Raw genomic sequence first — 18,525 nt, forward strand, 5'->3', positions numbered from 1 at the left:
AAGAGGCTGAATATAATGAAACATAAGGAGGATGATATACTCACGATGGATATGAGAGATGGTTCATGTTTTAATAAAATAAAGGCTCCTCATTTTAAAGAGTACACATGGAGGGACCCATGGCTCCAGTTGCATATGTAGCAGAGGATGGCCTTATCTGGCATCAATGGGAGGGGGCCCCTTGGTTCTGTGGAGGATCGATGACCCAATGTAAGAGAATGCTACTGCGCTGAAGCGTTAGTGGATGAATGGGTGGAAAAGCACCCTCATAGAAGCAGGGTGAGGGGGAGTGGATGGGGCTTTGTGGAGGAGAAAATGGGAAGAGGGATAATATTTGAAATGTGAATGAATAAAACAACCAATAAAAAATAAAGAATTTTTTGTTAGTTGGATGTAGAATTACTAATTGACTAGATATAAGGTTATAGTCAATGGTCTTTTATTAACAACATTTAATTAAAACTCGTGTACATATGGAATGCACTTCTATCAAGCATTACCCTTGATTAATTAGTCAGAGAAAGAAGATGTTATAATTATGTAAGAAGATAATTTAAATCATAAAGAGGACTATTCAGAAAGGGATACAGGCACATTGTATTTTGATGGGAGACTCCATGATAACGTTGTGTAGTGACAATTTACAAAGGTGTAAAATAATCCAAAGACGGACCAAAGAGAACTATTGTCAGATTGTATATGAAGGAGGCTCTGATGTCTTCAGAATCATGTGAAAGTCTTTTATACATTCCCCTACATTTGGAGCCAGACTCAAGTCCTTTTTCAAATCAGAACTAAAGAAAGTTTTTTTACCTAAACTTAGTTCTCTAAGGTTCATGGAGCCCCTGTATTCATGAGGGGACTTGAGGGTTACAATCACAAGGTGCTACACCTTATAAAGCTGTATGTCTTAATACAAGGATGAAGGACCAAACTTATTTTTGATTCTTGGGATCTTGAGATATGTGTTCTACAGTAAATAAGTAACTCAACTCAAATAAACTCTGTGGTGAACTCACAGAGTTTATTTGAATTATTTAATTTAATCTTAATCAAAGAACTTCTAAAATTAAGCACAATGAATGTCTGTATAATCTCCACATTATCCTTATATTAATATGTATATTTAAAGGCATGGTGGAGTGAATAGTGTAGACTCACAGTGCACATAGAAATGGGGAGGCAATAAAGAATAAAGGAAACGGAAGGAGTGATAGGCCATGACCAGGGAAGGCTCAAGTGCTCAGATATGTATACAGACATGATATTTGTCATATTGTGCCAGATCATTTCTCTTTAAATCATACTCCAAACATCACAACAATTTATATGTGTATTTATCATGTTGACTTATATTTTGTTTATATGTTTCTGTGTCTAAATGTTTCCATCTTTGCCAGCTGTGTGCAGGAGCCTGTGGAGGTCAGTAGAAACCATTGTGTGCCCAGAAACTGGAGTTACAAGCAGTTGCCAGCTGTTGTGTAGGTGCTGGGAATTGAATCTGGCACTTCTGCATGAGCAATAAATGTTCTTTGAATACCCTCTAAATTCTTTTGAATACCCTCCTTGTTTTTCAGTATTAAATTAAATTTTTTATTTTTTATTTTCCCTCTGGTCAAAATTCCTTCCTTCTTTCTTTCTTTCTTTCTTTCTTTCTTTCTTTCTTTCTTTCTTTCTTTCTTTCTTTCTCTCTCTCTCTCTCTCTCTCTCTCTCTCTCTCTCTCTCTCTCTCTCTTCTCTTTTTCTTTCTTTCTTTCCTTCCTACATGCCTGAGCACACTGTCACTGTCCTCAGGCACAACAGAAGAGGGTATCAGATCTTATTACAAATGGTTTTAAGCCACCATGTATTTGCTGTGAATTGAACTCAGGACCTCTGGAAGAGCCGCTAGTGTTCTTAACCACTGAGCTATCTCTCGAAATTCTTTATTTCTCTAGAACATAATATCTAATTTAGATCTTCAAAGAAAGATTTTTGAGGTCTATTCCTATTGTTCACATCAGTATTCTTAGACTTAATATTCATACTTGTTTTTTAGAATTTGTTATATTTTCACACTTCCAGTCCAAACCCCAATTGCAAATGTAAATTATGATGACACACTCATCTCTGTTAAGGACCTGGAGTGCTGTAATCCTGGGTCCCAGACTGAAACCAACTACTGCATTGAAAAAAGAAAGGCACATGAAAAATTTAGATAGAGAAGGTGTTAAAATCACACTGACCTCCCCAGGGCGAGTATGTGTCTATGCCAATTATAAGTTACATTAAAGTTGTTTCCCAGATAATTTTAAACCTGTGTAGTCCTGTCATATCCAACTGTAACTCTGGTATCATCATAGCAGCTGTTTAATTAGTCATTTACTTAAGTAATCTAAATGATATCTTTTATTTCCTGGAGGCTAATCATAAATCATAAATGATATATAAATTACCTTTTTAGATTTGTACACCAAGCACATTCAGTTAAAATATACTGAAAACTTTTTTAAATTCTTTATGAAATTCAATATTCTGTTATTTTTTTAAAACTAGGATAACTTAGTGTAGTCTGTTCATGTTTTTTTATGTGTGTTCACACATGTCATTTATAGTATTCTTGATGGATCTCCTTTGGTTTGTCACAGGAAAGTAGAACTAAGCTGTCAGAAAATGCAAAGTCACTCAGTGGAATTATATTTAGAGGCACAGCAACATGACTATTATGGAGCAATTCCACCGTGATTTTTAGTCATACTGATGAGCTATAATCTGTCTACAGCACACTAAAGGCTATAGTTTATTGGTTTGAAATGAAGTTAAATTTAGACAAGTTCTCCAAGAGGTGATTTCTTCTCATTTTCAATCTAGTTCTAATCAGAACTGTCTAATCTTTGGACTACAGGAACGCTGCTTAAGTAAATTTTTGTATCTCTAAAATGAAGCTGAAACCTTCAGATTTCGTAACAAAATTTTCTTTGGAACGAACAGTTTGGCAAGAACCCACTGAGGTAAGAACTTGTGGAATTCTCTGCTAAAGACAGGTCTGGCCAGAGATTACAATCCAAATGGCAAAGTTATACTCAAATTCTTAGTTAGAAATGTTCAGGGGGAAACTTGATCTTGGAGACAGGGAAGGAGGAGGAATGGGATAAGGAACTGTGGGAGAGGGAATCCGGAGGGGGGCAATGGCTGGAATGTAAAAAACTAAATGTAATACAAAAAGTTCTATTTTGTTTTTCTATATGGAATATATCCATGGTAAGCAATATATTGCATTACAGAACATTTCATTATAATCTTAATTACTTCATTAATTTCCTGGAACTATGATTGGTTGAGAAAACATCAATGAGGCTATAGTAGTTGCTACACATATGTATTTCAAAAGCTACCTGAACCATGCAATCATATGAAGACACTGTTTTAGTTTGCTGGGCATCTATCAGATATTTACCCTAAAAATAGTGGTTATTACTAGAAACAATAGAATGCACATGGATTTCTGAATGTAAATATACTCATGTGTTAATGTGTCATGCTTTCTTAGAAAATGATGGTTGGCTGTTTCATGTTAATCTAAAGACAAGGCAATACACAATTTTTTTTACCAACTTCAATTTAAAATAGTTACATAATAGTCTATATTATTATAAAGTATCTCATTGTTAGGTGGCTCTTAGGACTTAATGTCTAAAAGGAGGTGCCATATACACTATTTTGAAACAACACCAAGGGAACATTACCTGGCATGCATAAACTTACAGACACTTTATAAAACAAATTAGTTGTAAGAAAATATTACAGATTGAGGCAAGTTGAGATCACAATTTATGTTTTTCAAAGTACAACTAGAAGATGATGGCCCAAGATGGTGAGGATCAGAAAGGATGGAGTGGAAAGAAACAAAGAAACAAAGAAAGAAGCAAAGAAAGAAACAAAGAAAGAAACAAAGAAAGAAAGAAAAACAAAACCAACCAACCCAAACCATCACCAGTATCCATAAATAAAGTAACCAATAAAAATAAATTAATTTTTAAAATCGTTTAAGGAAAGGAAAGACATTCTAATATAGAAATACAACTAAAAAAAAAAAAATTTGGAAAATGGTGACCTCATTTAGAAATCTCCTGACTTATAAACTAAGGAAACATTTTGTGATAAGTCTAAAATCAGCCAGAAGACTATAATTCTCTTTCCTAATGCTCACCGCATTTGCCAGTGTTATTCGGGAGTCTAAGCTGTGGTTTACACTGTCATTTTAAAAGCAATTCTGAGGACATTTGCTAGGTATTTTATGGAAGGAGAAACAGGGAAAGGCCTTAAGCAGCTGTCCCTGGTTAGATAAGAAACCAGGAGCTAAGTCAACCTTAGAAACTAGATAGTCAGACTCCTGCACCTTAGTTCTTAACCCACACTCTCGTTTAATATATCCACTGTGGCTTTTACCAGGACGAAACCTGTAATTGGATCCATGAATGAACGCTTTGGAGGGCGCTATCAGCGTTACACGTTTATCTTTCATCTCGAAATCTCACAAAGCTTTATTAAACCATTCAAAAAGGAAGTGTTATTGTTCCCATGTACCTCTCTCTCTCCAAAAGATAGCTCAAGTGGATTTATCAGGTGGCTAAATGGGAGTAGAAAGAGGTTAAGTTTAATTCAGGGAAGAAATGTCCCCCATGAACACAGACCCTTTTGTAATGTTGGGTCTAAAGTGGTCTCCTTGTCAAAGGACTTATTTCTTATGAAGTCTTTCAAACAAATTTACAAAATAAGAGGATATCCACAGCAGAGACTGTGCTTGCTAAGCTCAATAACCACAGGGGGGATTTTCATTTCTTGGAAGGCTGGGATGTGGAAGAGTTAAAATGTCTCAGACTGGATTATAACTGTGTTAAATGAAGGCTATATTTTTATGTAATGAAAAGAAGGGCTAAAGTGGATGGGAAATTTGGGGGTGATTTAAGTTGAAAACGTGGATCTTTAGATACATTGAAGTGCAACCATTTTGAACTTAGAAGGTTCAGTGTATAGATGGAATTTATTATGTTTCTGTCAGGTGGCCGAATGTGGGCTTTTTAAATTTGCCTTCGTAGAAAGTGAAAAATACACATAATGGTGGCTTCAGCTATTTACGTTTATCCTGTGTGCCCAATCTTTAAGGAACTTGTGCACAGCCATTCTTAATTGGCTCATTTAATGAGACATATCATTTAGTAACCATTGGTAGGACTCTTCCGTATGACTAGAAAACTGTACGTAATTCTCAATATTGATGAAACCTGTTATTTTCAGGTTCTTCTAATGATATTTTAGCTCACCATTTATAGAAAGCAGGAAAGAACAGAGACGTGTTTTTATCTGAAACTTTAACTAATCAAAGCTTGCCTGTTTAGAAATTACCCCACCCCGGAATACATTAGCACTGAACCACTCCCTCTCCCATTCCTTTTCTTGTTGACTTGCCCCTTCCCATTTTCAATAAGGAGAGTCATGAGATTTTTCTAGCTGTCAGCTTTGAATTCCCAAATAAGTCTAATTCAGAGTTTTATGGGGATACAGTAATTACCTTACTAAATGAGCCCAACAATATCCATAACTTCACTCAGAGGTATTTTTAGAGAGAATAAAATTAATGGTTTTTCTCTATGGAAAAATAATTACTTAACCCCCTAAATAGCAGTCTTTGTTTTAAATGTTTGTTTTAAGTTACATATGAGGTATGAAGAACATGGGTCAACTAGGGGTCAACAGGCCTCATTCACTTTCTTGGTGATTTATGATGTGGATAGAAAGAGGAAGTGGCCGTGGCACAGAGACAAAAACCTTCCTTTTGCTTGGCCCTAAGTCTGCCCATACCCACAGATACAGCCCAAAATGTTTGGCCAGCCTCAGTTATCCAGTTACCTGACAAGCAAGTCATTTTATTGAGTTATACTGGTCGGCAGCCCTAAAACATTGAGCCTGAACGCGGCCTCCGCCACTCTTGTCTCAGCTCTGTAAGCACCAGATTCTTCGGAGTCCCCACCCTGCTGCTCCAGATTCTCCAAGTGCTGGGACTTCTGACAAAATGTCAGAGTGTTTTCATACTCCACTTCTGCTTAAGCTATAACTCTACACATTTAGTGACACCAAAAGAAAGACATTGACCTACTTTGTGGTTCCCTGAAAATATAGTACATGTGTCTGCCTCCAATGCCTCTTTTCCCTTAGTTCTCTATGTATCCTAGGGCTGCAACTATGATGACCTTTCTCATATTAACAACCATTTATCCTAAATCCCTATGACACTGTAGCATACAGCCATCTCACACTTGGGCATGAAGGAACACACACTATGGCACTTATTACAGTATGCCCATCAAGCATGTGACCCATTTGCATGGAGACACTCCTCAGAAGAGAATTACTACTTTGTCATTAAATTGCCCATTCCCAACCTAAGATTAATTAGTAATTTCTTTTGATATTATAATAAAACCATAAGTTAAAATATTTCATAATTTTGATCATGGAAAAAAATCTGAAAGTATAAGACATTGGACTGAAAAATCTTAATCAGTAAATATTTTAATGATTTCAAGGACGAAATCTTATGATTTACTTTTTTGGTGAGAGAGAAAGAGAGAGAGAGAGAGAGAGAGAGAGAGAGAGAGAGAGAGAGAAGGGGACTTTTTGATGCTCTGTAATTTACCAGATATGGTACTGTTCACTGACCCTGGAACTTACAGACTGACTAGTTTAGCAGGCCAGCTAGTCCCAAAGATCCTCCTTCTCTATCCCAGCCTCAGCTTTGGGATTACAGGTGTGCATTACTAAACCGGACCTTTCAAATAAGTGATGTAGACCCTTCATGGTTGCACAGAAAACACTTTATCCATTAATCAATCTTTCCAAACCCTAAACACATAATTTTTGGCATAGGTACATGGCTATAGAACAGCTCTGTTGACTTCAATTAACCATGTTGATTTAGAAGCAACAGATGATAAACCTTCAATATTTTAGACTATGTCCAATATTTAGAGAGAGTTATCTTTTGAGTAAAATCCATGCCTTCACCAAGCCAATGGGCCCATTCTGTGAAATTATAAACACTTATTATTGAAATCTCTCCCTTCTTTGTACCTTTCTTCTCATTATTTAAATAAGGTCATCTTTAACATTTTACATTTTATTCCTCCCCATTTTCCTTAAAAAAAGCTATCAAATTTCTCTACTTGCTTACTGTACATCATTCTACAAACAATCCATTTTTTTTCTCTTGTGTAGGTCATTAGCCTGAATAGTAGTCTGTGTGCATTTTCTAGCTTTGGTTTCTGGGCAGCTTCAGAAAGGGTTGACTGATCCTCAGGGCTGGCATCACTCAGCTCCAGGGCTACCCTATTCACTCCTGGGCTTCAAGCCTGGCCTTGTTTTCCTAGCTTTTCATTTTTCTCCTCTGAGTTTATTATAAAATTGTAAATTTTGAGTTAAGAGAATCCCACCCCCCCCAGCTTTGTTAGTATACAACTTACATAGCAATCTGAACATTTAAACATATAGCATTTTATAAAAACTGATGGGTGAAAAAACCCATCAAAGTAGATGACACCACTACCATTTTTCAGGAAATTCTCATGTTTCTTTCATCATTCTCTTTATGCATTCTGTCCCCCAATGTCTCTTGCATGTTTCTAGGTGAAGTATTTTCTTTCCTTATGCCTCAGTCACTCTATACAAGATTTTACTCTAAAGGTTTCCGTGAGTAGCATTTTAGAGTCACGCATATTTTATGGTATCTCATTATGTCACTGTACCTTATGAGTCCACCTGCTCATGAACCATAATTATTCTCCATCTAGCTTTCAGCAAGTTGTGAAAAAATATGCACATGTCTTTAGTTGCCTGCTTGTTTGTTTTTTGAGATGAAACTCACAATTTAGCTAAGGCTTCTAGCCTTCTAGTCTTCCTGCCTCACAAGGACTGGGATTCTGGGCCCCACACCTGCATCTGAATAAATGTCTTTTAACAGACATAGGGCTAAACTCCCTTCAGTGGGTGAAAGCCTAGATCATGTGTCTAGATCAAATTGGTAGATAGACACTTATCTTTGGAAGCATGACTTGTGTTACAAAGTGACTAGATCATTTTCCACTCTGATCAGATATGAGTGCCTACCACCCCTAATCCCACCAAAGAGCAGGTGAACGTTTTTATAGAGGTAGCCACATAGTCGATATGCAATTTATTATTATATAAGTTTCTTTAATGACTAATGTTATGAAGCATTTATTCACATGAATATATTGTATCCAACAACCCTATGGTCTCATATCTGCTATAGCTTTAGTCTATAGTGTACAGAATTGAAGATTGCTTTATTATTTTGCATTCTGAGAGGTTTTTTTATATGTTTAAAATACAGACTGTGTTAGGTAGGCCCTTTTAGAATATTTTCTTTGAGCCTAGATTTATATTCCAATTCCCTTAATGGTGACTTTTAAGGAACAAGAGTTCTTTACTTGACAATTTTGTAATTATTTTCACAGAAGCACAGCCTATCAATTTATTCTTGTTAATTAAGATCATGGCATTTTCTTACTATGCAGCTCTGATAGGCTGAGAACTCCCTATCAGACTACCATAGCCCCAAACTCACAGAGATCTACCTGCCTTTGGCTCTTGAGTACTGGGATTAAAAGCTTGCAGCCAGTATGTCCAGATAAGGATCATGAGTTTTGTGAGGCATGTGGAAAAAATGTGCACAGTACAATATATTTATTGTTGCATTTGCTTATGAGTTAGATGCAGTACAGAACACCCCTGGATGTAGCATCCATATACAGTGATCCTTTTGGTTTCATCAATCTCAGCATCAATTCTGCCTACACCTATTACTTATGTAACTCTCTCCCTATTGCATTTTATATCTACCTTTCTAATTATCTTCAAGGTTTCAAAGCTGGATTAAATAAATGATACAAGTACACAAACCAACAAGAACACAGATTACTGGATCTGAGTAACAGACGTCTGGAGACAACAGACACAGACAAATGAAATAGGGATAGTTGAGTAACCCTATAGAAGGCAGATCACAATGCAGTTATGCTAACTGGTTTTGAAAATGCTGAGGCTAACACTTACTCAGGTGTTCACCATTTTCTAGGTTAAACAGCAGTAAGAAAGTTAACTTCTACTTTTTATTTATCTGTTCACTTTTAACTTTCTCTTTTTACTTTTGCTATTCTTTACAAAGATCTCTCAAATGATATAATTTATATAGTAATATTTTGATAATTGAGATAAGGGTTAAAGTGCTTTATCAAATTTATTTATCCATTCACTTGCCATGTGTTCATATGTAAATCACGTATACAAGGAAAGGTCATATGTATGAACATGTTGTCGAATCTAGAAGTCAATCTCAAGTGTTATTGCTTATGAGATACTCAAATTATTTTGGGAAGACGGGTTTCTCATTGGGACCTGAGGCATGATGAATCGGCTACCCTTGGCTGACCACAAAGTCATAGGAATGTGCCTGTGCTATTTCCTCATCAGTTAGATTATGAGTGTATGCAACCATGTTCTGCATTTATCTGTGTTTGCAAATGTGCCTTTTAATAAATAAGATGTTTTTCCATCCTGATCTCATGTATCTTTAAAAACAGCCTCAGTGATAAGTACCTATAAGACACAGTGCTATATTAGGGTCTTGTTAGCAAAATCTTGTTGGCATATGCAATAGTGTCTGGATTTGGTGGTTGTTTATGTGATGGATTCCCAGGTGGGGCAGTCTCTGGATGGTCCTTCCTTTCATCTCAGCTCCAGACTTTCTCTCTGTAACTCCCTCCATGGGTATTTTGTTCCCCATTCTAAGAAGGAACAAAGTATCCACACTTTGGTCTTCCTTCTTCTTGAGTTTCATGGGTTTTGCAAATTGTATCTAGTCGGCCATCAATGAGAGGAGAGGCCTTTGGTCTTCTGAAGATTACAGGGCCAGGATGAGGGAGTGGGTAGACTGGGGAGCAGGGCAGGGGGAGCATACAGGGGACTTTCAGAGAGGAAACTAGGAAAGGGGATATCATATGAAATGTAAATGAAGAAAATATCTAATAAAATTTAAAACAAAAACAAAAAAAGACACAGTGCTGACAATCATATTTATTATTGAGTGATTCGGATTTTACATTTTTGAAATTGTTTCTTCTATTGGACATTTCTTTCCTTCTTTCTTGCAAAACATACCCAAAAGATTGAGTCAAAAGCTTAAATATCTTACAAGAGAAGGAGAGGTAGCTATGTACCAAATTTAACTAAGTCAAATAAAATAATGAATTTTGCATAGCTCCTCTAGTTTGGTCTCAATAATGAAGTATTTATAGGATATCACCACTAAACCTGTTAATCATGGTTTCTATATTTGTTTGATACCTACTTTAACATTCCTGGCTGCTAGTGTCCACTGGCATCACTGGAGAACCATGCCAAGAACGCAGAATTCTGTGGCTACCCCTGGGGACATGCTTTGAGTCTGGCAGGAACATTAGCTGATCATGCTCCTTCAGCCTGACAGCTTCAGATTTTTAACAGAGGGGAAAGGGAGACCTAATGGACTTGAATAAGCTTAAAAGCACAGGGCTTATCAACTGCTGTAAACAGCTGAATCCTGAGAGCTAATAGAGGTACTTCTAAAAATGTAAAAAGCCAATAGCTACTTTTTCAGGCAACTAATAATTTCAATCTGCAGTTCCTCATTTGTCTCTTCTGTAGCCCCTGGCCTGTCTAACTTCTCCTTTTATTCTTTTGTTTCTTCTGAAAATATATTCCCTTCACCATTGATTAACATAAAAATATTCTCCTTACATAAAGCATTCCTCTTTGTCAAAGGAAGTAGCACATTATCTAATTATATGAAAAAGATAACTCAAAAAGATGAATGAGACAAATGAAATTATTAACATGACTATAATATTTCTTATCATTTTCTTATTTTCTAACCTGAACACACATGGCATTGTTTGTAGTTGGCATATTACTGATTGATGATTAGAACTATTTATCTCTCTCTTGAACCTCAGGCACATAACCATTTACATGTACATTTCAAAGAGCTTGAAAGTATGCCTAGCAAATATTTCAAAGTATTCTATTATTGCACAGAGGGTTCTAAGCAAGCATTTTGTAAAACAAATTTGCTTCTGAAGTGACAATATATAAGTAGCAAAGCAAAGTCCTGTTTATGTTTACCAGAGGGTAGAAAATATATATAACGCTATTATCCATCTTTTTAAAGATGAAGATAAGGAGGGAGGAAAAACTGTGAGAATACCGTGAGGAAAATATCTTCAATACAGAACCTGATGGTGCAGAGCTGTTTGAAACGCATGATGGCCATCTCTCACACTGAGAAGCTACATTCTCTCAACATGGTTTATCTGATCTTCGTGGGAGTTAAGAAGGCATCAGGATTAATTTTCTCCATCACAAGATGCACAACATCATTTACTAGTGTAATGAGACATTTAACACACTGTCATGCTCCAGCGATCTAGCTATCCACTAGGGAACTCTGTATAACAGTTCACACTACTGCATAGGGTAACTGAGCCCAGGATATAGAGCAGGACTTACAAGCTGGCATGACAATTTGGTGAGTCAGGAAAGATTTTGGTAAATGGTAATCTCTGAGCATATTTATATATAATATAATGTAATAAATATAATATATACACATATAATATATGCATATATATGTATTATATATGCATATATGAAGTAAATAAATAAAAATCTCTTTCTGGATATTTGTTCACTATATATGAAGACCAGGTTTCAATGCCTAATATGTAGAAACAAAAAAAGAAGAAGAATTTCAATTCACGTGTGTGATTCTAAACCCCACTACAATTTTTCTACAGCATGGAAAAATTCACTCACCCCTAACACTTTCATTTTATTAACTGGAAAATGAACTTCAACAATTAAATTTTATTTTTTTCAAAATACTCTGTAATCACACTGGGCTGTAAATTGGTCTACGGAGCATATTCTGTTAGAAAATACCCCAATGATTGTTTTAGAAGTTAAGGTTAAATAACTGTAATTTTAAAATCAACTATTCTCCAAGACAACTAAGATTTTCTAGTATTAATTCCAGAGAAAAATGCTAGTTTTATGCTTTTAGTAAGCTAGACTTTTCTAATATAAGCACCATCATTTTCAGAGACAATTTGTATGACTCTTACACATCTTTGCTCTGTTCAGTGGATCTAGCTTAGACATACAGTAAATTTAGCTAGACTTTTCTGGTTGTGGCTGAGATCCAACACTTGCTTTCCTTTCAAACACTGTGGTGATTAGTGTTCAGCGCAACATGGTAAGCATACAACATGTGAGTAGTTACTATTCCTAGAGATAAAATTGTAAAAATCTAAAGTCTTTGTTCGTACATTCTGATGTTACATCAATATATTACCATATTAACTGATTCACAGAAACCAGTAGACATTCCAGCAAATACCACCTATCAATATAACAAAGTGGGAGCACCATTTTACTCTCTTCAGGATATGCTTACAATATTACAACTATGGTGCTTCATACTTTCTGCAAAACTACATCCACATATACAATTGTGAAAGACTCACACACAAACCAACAACTCTCCAACTCCTGTATATAATGCCTTTCCCTACACTCAGGTGACCTGGCTTGCCTGATGTGCTACATTGGGCAAGATTTGTCCAACTGGGACAAAATTTCATTGAAGGTTTTATGTGGCTACCAGTAATGTCAAAAAAAGTCACCATGACTCAGAACTGAGTTGAGTTGAGTTGCTGAAGGACCCTTCTGGAATTAATGGTGATGTGTAACAACAGATAGCAAAAAGACCTCCTTGAGGCCATTAGGAGTCGATCTCTGCCAGAACAGAACAGTTCCCAGAGGCAGATCATTCCCAGGCATATCTCCATACAATGTGGTGCAGTCACAGGCTTGAAAGGATGTTGAAAGACCTTGTGCCAAAGATATTGAGTATGTGGTATTTGCAGGCACGAGGATAAGGAAAACCTGATACTGGACTCTAAATCAATATATCATCAAATTCTCCCTTTGGCATGGTTATAAGTCATGACTATATTATGATTGAATATTGGAAGAAACTGATGCAGTGTTTAACCCCAAACCAAATCCTTTTCCCTCTAGAAGCTATGGAACCAAAGTCTGGCTGGACATCCACTTCCAGTTTGATTAAGAACAGAGTTGGGAGATAAGCTCTCAACTCTCGCAGGTCAGGAAGCTACAAATATAGTTAATGAAACAAAATCAGAGGCTAAACTAAAAAGATGATTAATATTCATGTTGTTTCTGACAATGAGCAAAGTATTTCTGGATGTTGGCTACCTACTCTTTATATCCTCTTGTGTGTGTGTGTGTGTGTGTGTGTGTGTGTGTGTGTGTAGTTTTTATCATGCCTACTGTCAATTGTCATGGCAATGGCGTAAATAGCATTTAGCATATATGTTGGATTAAAATGAGGTCAAAGGTTGCCTGATAAGAATCACTCTGGCAGCTGTCATTAGTCTAATGGGATGCAAGAAAATATACAGTGACTACATTGACATCCTGACCTCAGAGTTAAAGACAGGCCAACAATCAAAATGGCAGTTAACAAGGTAGTTCTCAGATAACAGAATGATGGGAGTGTTACTCTGTAGTGAAGTAAAGTGATATGGAAAAAGATACAAGATGTTAATTTATCTTATACAGGACTTAATTTCTACCCTGCCCTTGTCTTATACCTATTACCTGGTACCACTAACATTTCATCTCTATTAATACTACTGATTGAAACTTTCCCACCTTTATGATTTCTAGTTATATTGGGGAAAATGTTACCTTTTTAAAAAAATTACCTTCAATAAAGAAACACATTAATTTTACCACAACGCAGAAATGTTTGCAGTTTATTTATATTTTCTGCTTGTGGACGTTGTACATCGTGTTGCGCACTAGGCTCCGCACCACGATGTACAACGTCCACAAGCAGTAGTATCTAAGTTTGGTGGCTGATGATGGGATTGTTTGTTTGTGTGTTTACTTGTTTTAAATGAGGAAATTTATGTGTCACGTGTATATTCACTTGGAGATGATTCTTTTGACATGTATCTATACATTTAGTGTACTTGTGTATGGGGAAATGAGTTGTTTAAATGTGCATAGGACACAGGACATGTGTAGAAGTTATGAAAATTTAAGTCATTTCTTTCCTTCTACCTGGTGGTTCTTGAAGAACAAATTCAGGTCTCAGGCTCATTGGCAGCCACCTTTCCCTATATAGCAATCTGACTGAGCCATGTTGCTATGTGCCCATCTGTCTTTTGTTTCAGGGAAATAGGTATGTTTGTTTATATGTTTGTGTATGTGTGTATGTGTGTGTGTGTGTGTGTGTGTGTGTGTGTTTGTACATGTCATGTGCTCTGTACAGTATGCGGTGTGTGTGTGTGTGTGTGTGTGTGTGTGTGTGTGTGTGTGTGTGTGTTGTGTGGTCAGTATGAGGTAAGTTTTAAATAAATGATTTTCCAGTTAGACAATAACATGACATTCGCATCTCTCCTTTGTGAAGTTTCATCACTTTGGAGTGGCTTTAAGTTAAATATTCTCCCAAGAATACAATAGAAAAGAAGGATTTATATGATTGGCATAAAATGAATTTCAAGTTATACAGTGTACTTAAATATTTAAAATGGTAAGGACAGGGGAGGGGTATAGGAAACTTTTGGGATAGCATTTGAAATGTAAATAAAGAAAATAAAAAAAAATAAAAAAAATGGTAAGGACAAATTCACATGCTGACTACCTCAAACTCAGCAAGCTACAGGTGAACGTTACAAGTTAAGTCTTTGAAAATGACTTCCTGGGATCAACTTCCAATTCTATGATGTGTTATGGCTACTTTTATTCTATTTCTTATTAGATGATCTTGGCCTTTTTTTTTTTTTTTTTTGCTCTGTCTATAGTTCATAAAAACCTTCTTTAAAGTTTAAATGAAATACATGCTCAGAGCAATGCTCCTAGCCCATCATGCCTCAAGGGCCATGTGTCACCATCAATCAGAGAGACTCTTCCTCTTTACACTGAAATAGATCACTTCATTGCCATCCATATACATTACAGAACAATGCATTGTAAAGGTTTGGACATCAGGTTTTATTTTAGGGAACTTGTTTGTATGTTTGCTTTAAAACCAGATACCCAAAGCAAGTATTCCATTAAAATAGGCGTATCACAAACACTGTCACGTGAAATAAGACTTTATAAAAATTCTCCATCTTAGCATTGTCTCATTGGGTAGCAAATGGTGATATATGGATTATTAAGTTGGTTAAATTTCTGAATTGCAAATGGGTAGCTCTGTAAATATTCTCTGTGGACCATAACCAAGATGAATATACTACACGGTGCTTTCTGATGCCTTAAGTTAATTTTATTTGATCTCCTTGTGAGAATATTTCCCTAAAATTGAAATCATAATGATAATTAATAAATTCTAAGTAATAAAATACCTGTTTTTGTTTTTTGAAAGTATTTTTTCTTTTTTATTTTTTTCATAATTAATTTTTTTAATTTACATTACATCCCAATGGCAGTCCCCCTCCCTCCACTCATCCTCGTCCCCCTATTACTCCCTCCCCTTCTTCTCAGAAAAGAGAAATGCACCCTTGGATATTACCCCACCCTGACACATCTATTCCCAGCACAGCTAAGCACCTCCTCTTCCACTGAGCCGCAACCAGGCAGCACAGGTAGAGCAAGAGGAATCAATGACATGCAACAGAGCCAGAGACAGCCCCATTCTTAGGGGTCCCAAATGAAGAATAAGCTGTACATCTGCTACAACTGTGTGTGTACATCAATACAGTCACAAAACCCTCAACCCCAAATTTCTCTGGCCTGGAAGATGCTCAGGGATAAAGATGGAGCAGAGGTGAGGAAACTGCCAGCCAGTGACTGGCCCCCCTTGGGGACTCATCCTGAGGAAGAGTGTTAACTCCTATCACTGATAATGATACTCCTCAGGAAGATGTACAAAGTCAACTATTCTGGACCCAATGGAGGCTCACAGAGACTAAACCACTAGCCAAAAAGCATGCAGAAACTAGACCTAAGCCCACACACACATTAAAAACACTTATCGGTCGAAAACCCTAATATGAGAAAAATAAATTGTGAAAATTTTATGTCAATAAATAGTGGGATAATCATAATACTGAAAAGGTAGTTACCTTAATATAAGTAAATATTAATACATTTCAAAATTAGAAATTGCTTTTGCTCTTAAAATGAGTGTACTTATGGATAGTGGTGGTACATATAGGATTTCCAGTTTTGTAAATGTCTGTATGTATTTTATTGAAACAAATATACAAATATGTGTATATTTGACAAATTATTTATGATTTATAAAACTCAAAATGAAAGATCCATATAGATCTTTGACACTGCTGATAATATATTGTAATTTGGATTAACTCATATGTTAAAGTACTGTACGTTTTATATAAACTCTGAAGTTTATATAAAATCTGTTCCCCGTGGGCTGAGAATGAAGACAATCACTCAAGTCAAACAGCTTTGACCATAGCAGGAAATCTGTATCAAAAAATCGTGCCTACAATTCATTCCTTGGTGCAACAGAACTGTCAACTCTTAGCTTAGCTACTATGGAGGTAAAATCCTTTGGTGATGTGAGGGACATTGAAGTACAGCCTTATCACAATGAACTCCAGTGCCCAAAATTTGTTCTTATTTTGGGTTCGAACCACAGTAAGAGCCAAGATTTTAAGCTCTACTAAAATCAAAACAAACAAACAAAAAAGACTTTATCTATTTATATTCGTTAAAAACTAATAGTGATATTTTTTTAAAATATCATAGTTAATATATTTGGAGTTATTTAAAATTTATATTGAAAAAAGTATGTATTTTCAGTATTGCTGTAGACAAGCATCTATATAAAACTTTTCAATTGATTGTTTTATATCAAACAACTTTTATAATACTCATTTTTATTGTTATAATATTTTATAAAATTTAAAGATTATGATAAAAACGAAAGGAATGGCAAATACTGAGGGGGGTCTCTGGGAGGAGTTGGGGTACAAAATGGAAAGAAGAATGTGATGTAAGACTATTTACTCAAAATATGTTTTTCAATGTTAACAAATTCAGATAAATTGAAATTACATATCTTTTCTCATCATAATGCAATAAAATTTAAATAAAAATGCTATTTTTATATAAATTCTGAAGTTTATATTTACATAAAATATAATGCATTATTTTAATAAAAGTAATTAAAAGAAATAATTTCTAAAATAAGCAATGTGATACATTTTTTTAACATCAAGAGAATATATTTTAATTAATCCTAATGTAATAATTTGAGGTTTGAGAATATTTCAGTTAGCAACAATGTGTCCTTTTATTAAAGAATAAAATATAATCTATATTTGTTAAGTTAAACCTTAGGTTATCACTTTTTAGTTATTTTTGAGAAAGGAGTTATCATTATATTTATTCAAATTATTTCAGAAAATATATTTTACCTAATCTTTCTCCTTTTATAAACAATTTACATATACTTTCTACAAAAGCTTTGTGTTTAGATACAACATATTTAGACATAAAAATCAAACTACCAACTGCATGTGCTATTATTTACAAAGATACCCAAGGTGCAATGACAATGCAGTGAACCATCGAGAGAGTAAGCACTCCAGGTAGAGCTACTGTCTGTCAATCAACATTTTCAGAGAAAAGAGGAGACACCAAAGCATTGTCCTACTGTTATCTGGAGTTCAATTTCAATTATAGAGCATTTTGTATTTGAGGCATATTTTCATCATAATGTTCTCCATTTAAGACTTTTACAAAGAAAACCCATCACTCTAAAATATATTCCATTGATATTATTATATATAGATTGCAGAGAGAGCAAGCTCTTTTATCTCCGAATCACATATAAACATTTTCAAAATGGACTAAACATTCGAAAATGATATAAAAAAATCTAGTAACTCCACGAATTATATCCCTTACTCTAGATATGTGGTGACCCATTCCCTGTTATTTCTAGTATAGACCAAATTTTGCTGGAATGAAGGTGTGTTTAATCTCTGCCTATATGTTATTTCCACAGGCAAATACACATCTTGTTTCTAAAGCACATGGTGTGTTTCACAGATGCAGCAAACAAGGATAAAAGAAAAATATCAAAGCCATATTATGTAGGAAATGAACCACAGTCACTCTTGCTGTTACCTTTTGGACTAGCTATCAAATGTTTCTGAACTACAATTTATTCAGTTATTAAATAGTGATAGTAAAATTACTTATCTAATAAGGTTTTAGATCAGCTAAAATCCCCCCCAAAAGTTTTTGGGTTCAGCCTCAATCCATAAGAAGATCTGAATAAATATTAGCGGCTGTGACAGACTGCTGTATGCTATGTATTATGAGTTAAGAGGCACTATGCTTAATAGATTTGTTATGCTA

The sequence above is a fragment of the Mus pahari genome, chromosome 19 (assembly GCF_900095145.1).
Source record: "Mus pahari chromosome 19, PAHARI_EIJ_v1.1, whole genome shotgun sequence".
Taxonomy (NCBI): Eukaryota; Metazoa; Chordata; class Mammalia; order Rodentia; family Muridae; genus Mus; species Mus pahari.